Source organism: Rousettus aegyptiacus, unplaced genomic scaffold (assembly GCF_014176215.1).
Source record: "Rousettus aegyptiacus isolate mRouAeg1 unplaced genomic scaffold, mRouAeg1.p scaffold_m13_p_4, whole genome shotgun sequence".
Lineage (NCBI taxonomy): Eukaryota > Metazoa > Chordata > Mammalia > Chiroptera > Pteropodidae > Rousettus > Rousettus aegyptiacus.
The window spans coordinates 14,803,358-14,810,009 of NW_023416307.1; the positions used below are offsets into that span (position 1 = coordinate 14,803,358).

Sequence of the window (6,652 nt, forward strand, 5' to 3'; positions counted from 1 at the left end):
CAAAAATTAAATTTGGTTTATTGAAATCAAATCATATTTTCCACATAAAGCAAATTCAGATTTCCTCCTTTTATATATTATTTTACATTATTATTATTATTATTTTATTTTTATTTTTTAGGCAAGACAACCCTTGGTTGACCTTACAGATTGCAAGGACCTTGTCAGTTTACAAGCCCTTATTTTTTATTTTTTTTTTACACCTGCAGCACCTCGTCTTCCTAGGTGGCCTCCCATGCAAGTACTAACCAGGCCTGACCCTGCTTAGCTTCCGAGATCAGATGGGATAGGGCTTGCTCAGTGTAGCATGGCCATAGATGTAAATAATTTTTTAATTTAAAAATTCCATTTAACCGTTTAATATTTTTAGATTTAAAAACAGTTGCTATCCTAGTTTACTCTTTTATCTCATAAATAAATCTCATAATATATCGTTTAATTTTCATTGTATAACTATATCGAAGTCAATATCTATTTTACAGATGATAGCCATTAGCGTTATTTTCATGCCTTTTTTTTTTCTATTATGAACAATACCAATGGTGCACGGCTTGTGGCATACAAGGCTATATTTCTGGAAGTGCGATTGCTGAATAATAAGAAATGTACAAATTTGACTTTATAAGGTAATGTAATGCCAAAATGATTTTTAAATGGCAGCACTAGTTTGTCCTCAGCAGTGTATGCATACGTCCATTGTTCTACAACTCATCAACAACCGAGATTGTGATACTATTTTTTGCCCAATTTGGTAGTCAAACTTAATTTCTGAGTACCACTGATAAATAGTACATGATTTTCCTCGCAATATTAAATATTCCTTTTATCATACAGTAAATATTCAGATATGGCAGGGTCTTTTTGACCACTCTGTTTTCTGTTTTCTTGGCCTATTTATTTATCCCTGTGTACACTGTTGTCTTCGTTACTATGGCTGCAGCATGTCCTGATATCTCGTATGGCAAGTCTCTTGCCTGCTCCTTCTCTTCAAGATCGTCTTTCAAAACTTTTATTTCTTTATGTTTTGTCTCTTTCAGTGCTTAACTGAAAGATTGCTGTGAGTTAATATTTGGCAAACCAGATGGAAATCTGAAATTTAAGTTAAAACAGAAAAATTTAAAAACATATTTCTGAATATCTTAATGTGTAGATTTTTATATATATCTTCAACCCTTACAATATAAAACTTATGTGCTTTACTAATAATCTAAATTTCTAATATAATAAACTATGCCTGAAGAAAACTACATCCTGTTTTCAATACTTTTAACATAGATTCTTGTTCAATTGTTATATCCTTATCATTTTTCTACCAAAGATAATTTTTGGTTGAAAAATAAATTCTTCATTTACTGATAGGCATTGGATACCTAAGCAAGCATGAATAATGAGAGCATAGGGTGAAGAGTAGAAAGATATGATTGTTAGAATAAACTTATATAATTTACATTGTAATCAAGTTCAGGATTATAAATATCAACTAATGCTAGAGACTTATGATTTGTGATCTGGGATGAAATCCAATGAAATTAACCTATTTCCAGTTTACTCACAGTGAGTCAATGGCTGTAATGCAATAATACATTAACCTATTTCCAGTTTACTCACAGTGAGTCAATGGCTGTAATGCAATAATACATTGCATTAATATGATTTCATTGTTTGTCTCTCTTTAGTTTCTAATAAAAAGAAACTTCCCATAACTTATATATTTTGAACAGGCCAAGATATAAAGGTATCGGTCTGAATACAGGTATCAGCTTATCTTACAAAAATAACAATGACTTAATAAAACATTTGAGAATTGGAAATATAAGCAAGTAAGATGGAAAAGGAAATGAAGTTGTTTTCCTATCTAAAATAAATATAAAATACAAATTCAAATCGTTCTGCTAGTTCATCAGTTATTACTCTAAAGTATTTAAAAAGCTTGATTATAGAAATTAATATAACTTTGCATAGTTCTAAATTAAACACAGATATTTATGATAAAAGATGGCTATTCTTAATATTATAACACAAGATAGCTTTTGAGCTGTCAAGTACTGTACTTTTTAGGCTAATTTAGATTTATATATAATCCTTAATGAATGTGCAAAGACTGAAAGAAAAACTCAGTAATTACTTTCTCTAATTATCTATTTTAATTATACTGTAGCAATATGCAAAAAGGAAGCATTCTAGCAGATCTGTATTTAAGAAAACTAAAATCAAAGGCTTTCTCTATATAGATGCTTTCCTTGAAAGTTGCTTGGTACTTACTACCACAAGCTCATTTCTCCCTCACCCCTACCTCTGGAAAAGAGATTTAACATATTAATAAGCAAAATCTCATTTTAAAATTGGCCTATTTAATGGAAATATGGTGTGGTACAACTGTGCCATTTTCTTAACTGCTTAACATTATTTATGAAGAAATGCACAAACATCAGCCTTGTTCTGGATTGTACTAGCCTCCCATCTTTAATATTTGTGTTATTTAATTGGCTTCCTAACGAAATCCATGACTGTATACTTTCCCATCAAACTGATTTTATTATATTATAATTACCTTTGAATTTATTCCAAATAACAACATAGTTTAAATGTATAAATCACTTGCTCGTAAAGTATTAGGAAACCATGAGGATTTTGAGTAAATGTTAAAAGATTAAAGTTATCAATTTAGTTAACATATATTTAGTATAGCAACATATATTAAATTATAACTTTTACAGATAATGGGTCTTTTTAAAGCATTGTGTTTCCTTGTCTCTAAAAATATTCTAGCAGAATCTGGTTAATCTCTGTAACAAAATATGTGCTCAATTATTGAGTTGGATGACTTTAAAGATCTCTTTAATTAATATATAAACAATAATAATTATAATGACAGCAATGAAAAACAACAATAAAAGTACCATTGTATTGAGTACTTCATAAATATTGCTTTATTTAATACCCATGGTTACACAAATAAAGTCTTCAGTAGGCTGATTTTTCAAATGAGAACTAAAAATGCAGAAAAATTAATTACTTGATGAGAACCACACAGATGATAGAGGTGGGATTCAAACTGATATGTGTTTCTATAAGTTCACACCCTTTCTCTAAACCTACTTGTTATTCTTCTCATTTACTCAGATTTCTAGTTATAAATATACATTTATAAATAGCAGGCATACAGGCATGATATGTAATAATATGCATTTTTAAATTCTTCTGGTTCTAGCTTTTCAGCATCTGAAAGAATGATATCAAAATAACCTCTATTTCCATTTTTAAAATATTTAAATCATTTGCTTTGTAAAATTACTTTTCAGAAATCTCTTTTGCATTTTTTCATGTTTATTGGTGATAGTCTGAAAAATATGGCTATTTTAGATTATCACCAACACATATACACACACGCATATATATATAATTATTATCATAACCAATGCTATACAACATTACTGCAAAGATGAGATTTGGGGGAAATACAATTTCTAGGAAAGGAAATCTATTTTCTTTTCTAACCCTTTATTACAATTAAATAGTCTTTTTTGGGAGAGACTGTTAGTTGTATATCAAATAATTCATATGCAACAAATAAAGACTTTGCACGCACAATATTGACTTAGAGAAAATATAAGCACAGTATACCTAAGAGAGATCTGGTGTAGTTTTATGTCAGAAAATGCTTGTGTGTTTTTTTTTTAAATGCACAATTTTCCACTCATTACAAGAATTGTTAATGTTTTTTGTTTTCAAAACAATCAACATTTCTTCAAAGAAATTGTCTCTGTTTATTTTTTGACATTAAACACAATGAAAACAGTAATGTCTGTTAGAAATCTGTTCAGAATACAAGAAAACATTTCAAAGTTCTGTGCTGAAACAAACTGAAGAAATAAATGCCACATGTTCTGCAGTTTGCAGACTTCACAGTGAATTTCATGTGTCCCTCAACTTTGATCTAAACAATTGCAATTGATAAATGGAATAAGATCTTGTAGGCAAGAGAACAGACATTTCCCCACTTTCTAAACAATTTAGTTGCTTACAGGATTTCTTGGGAAGAGACATTTCAATTTATACACTAGTTCCTACTCAGGAGAGTTGGATGAAAGCAGAAATATTTTAAAAGATTAGAATTCAAGATTACTGATAGAGATGTGAAGTGGATAATTCGAAACAGAATATAGGAGAGTAGCCTAGATATAAAGTGCAAAGAAAGAGGCATAAAACCTGGCTTCAAATTTACTTCTGACTCTTTTTTTTTTTTTTTTTTTTAAATCTCAGCTTGCTTAGGGTATAATATACAAAACCGTAAGATATTTAACATGTAGAATGTGCTGATTTGATATATGCATACATTGTGAAAGAATTCACTGCATTGAGTTAATTAACACATCCATCACCTCACATATTTATCTTTTTTTGTGTATGAGAGAACATTTTTCTACTCTCTTAGCAAATTTCAATTACACAATGCAGTGTTATCAACTATAGTTACCATGTTTCACAGACCTTATTCATCTTAGAACTGAAAATTTGTACCCTTCTACCACCCTCTTCTTATCCTCCCTCCCACTTTCTTCATATACCCTACTGCCCTGGCAACCATTTTCTTCCTGTTTCTACAAGTTTTACTTTTATTTTTATTTATTTATTTTTAGATTTCATGTATAAGTGAGGCCATGCAGTTCATGTAGTATTTGTCTTTGTTTGGCTTATTTCACTTAGCGTAATGCCTTCAGGGTCCATTCATGTTGTCGCAAATGACAAGATTTCCTTCTTTCCAATAGCTCAATAATATTATATTGTTTACATACACATCTTCTTTATCCATTCATTTGTCAGTGGATGCTCAGATTGTTTCTATAACTTGGCTATTGTGAATAATGCTGCATTTACCTCTCTTATTCTTGTCCAATCATTTCAAATTGTTAAGCCTCTTCGATTCTCTGTTTCCCTCTCGTGAAATAAAATTATAGAACTTTCACAGACTGTGAAAATTAAAATAAATTAGATTTGTGAAAAGCAAAATTTAAGCTAAAAAATATATTTTTTAAACTCAATTTTATTTGACCAAACTAGGGTAATTAGGAATTATTCTAATAGTATATAATTTTAAAAGCCTTTAAATAAAAGACAATAAAATCAAATCTACCTGGACAATTTTAACAGAGGACAACCTAATGCTAGTTTTAGAATAGGAAAATGGAATATATTTGTAATATCATAAGTGAACAGCAATTTAAAAGAATAAGGTAGATCAGCACACACTGAGATTGAATTCTCTCAGATATATATTATAGTTATATACCACAAATTACAAAATAAATGCAGAGCATGAGCAAATTCTTATAAAATTTTATATCTTGGCAATTTGTTAAGGAGTTTTAATAATCACAGCGATTAAGGTGGTGGTATCGATATTTAGAAAATTATAACAAAAGATATTAAATATCCTGCAATGCGCTATGCAATTTCACAAACAGAAAAAAAAATTACCAGAATTTTCATAACTTTTAAAATATCGCATTATATACCATGTAGGCTAAAACAAAAAAAAAAAAGAAAAGAAAAACAAAAAAATGGCCAATACTCATCTGAACCTAGTACTTAAATTCAATTTCCATATAAAAAATGGAAGTACTTAGTTGATTTTAATATGCATTGTATTAAAACAAAACAAAAACCCTAAGGGTAACAAGAGGGTTCCAGAATGATGGAGTTAAGGAGATCAGCAGACATTTTGTTCAGCAAACAAGTTAATTTGTGAAAAAAAAAATCATTTAAGGACTCTGAAAGAGTCTAAAGTATATAACTGATACTACATTTAGTGCTTCTTTTGAAAAAATCAAACAAATATTTGTCTAACGTTTAGTAAAATTTTCTCATTTTTGAAAGTAACATTTATCAATTAAAATTCGATTTAGTTTTACTAACTAGATTTACATTTTCTTGGAAATTGATTAAATATACGCCTTCAACAAAGTTTTAAGATGTTAAATCAAGAATATTGATCATTTTGAATTATAAAATCCATGTTAAAATTCTTGATAGTAGCTCTATATCAAGATAAAACAATGACAAAACACAGATATGGTTTATTAGAGCTCTGTCAACCAAAATTTTCTTTGGTGTTTTTTGCGGGCATAGATGTTTTCTAAACATTCTTGCAATTAGATGTGGTCACATGAATTTTTCTAGTCAAAGGAATTTAATCAGCAGTGATATATTTTTATTTCCAAGTTAAGCTTTTTGCAGAGCTACACCCCTCCAGGATCTCTTTCTTCTGTATAAAATGAGGATATAGAGAGGGTGAGGCTGAAAAAAGAAAAACTCGAAGGTTATTAAAGACGCTTGTCATCATCCTGAAAATGAAAACCATCTTGAATAGTCGATCTTTTATATTATGGAAGCACTCATTGTCATTGTTTCCATATTAGTAATCTAGAACAATCTTTTAAAATACAGAGCATTTATGTGGAAGAAAAAGTTCCTGAATATTTTAAAAGCTTTTTTTTGAACAGTCATTTCTCTCTTTCAAATTTATCATAATTTATCATTAAATTTCAAAAGGAAATAGTATAAAGAGAATTCTCTTTGAAACTGAGGGGAAATACTTCATTTAAAAAATTACTCCTTGATTCAAGGAAAATGATTACTAGATTTGTCCAGA

The 6,652-nt window shown here is 29.2% G+C and overlaps 1 pseudogene; it reads right to left on the reverse strand.

Moving 5' to 3' along the window:
• Positions 1–200: 200 nt before the first annotated feature.
• On the reverse strand, positions 201–319 carry LOC118602002 (annotated as a pseudogene).
• Positions 320–6,652: the final 6,333 nt, after the last annotated feature.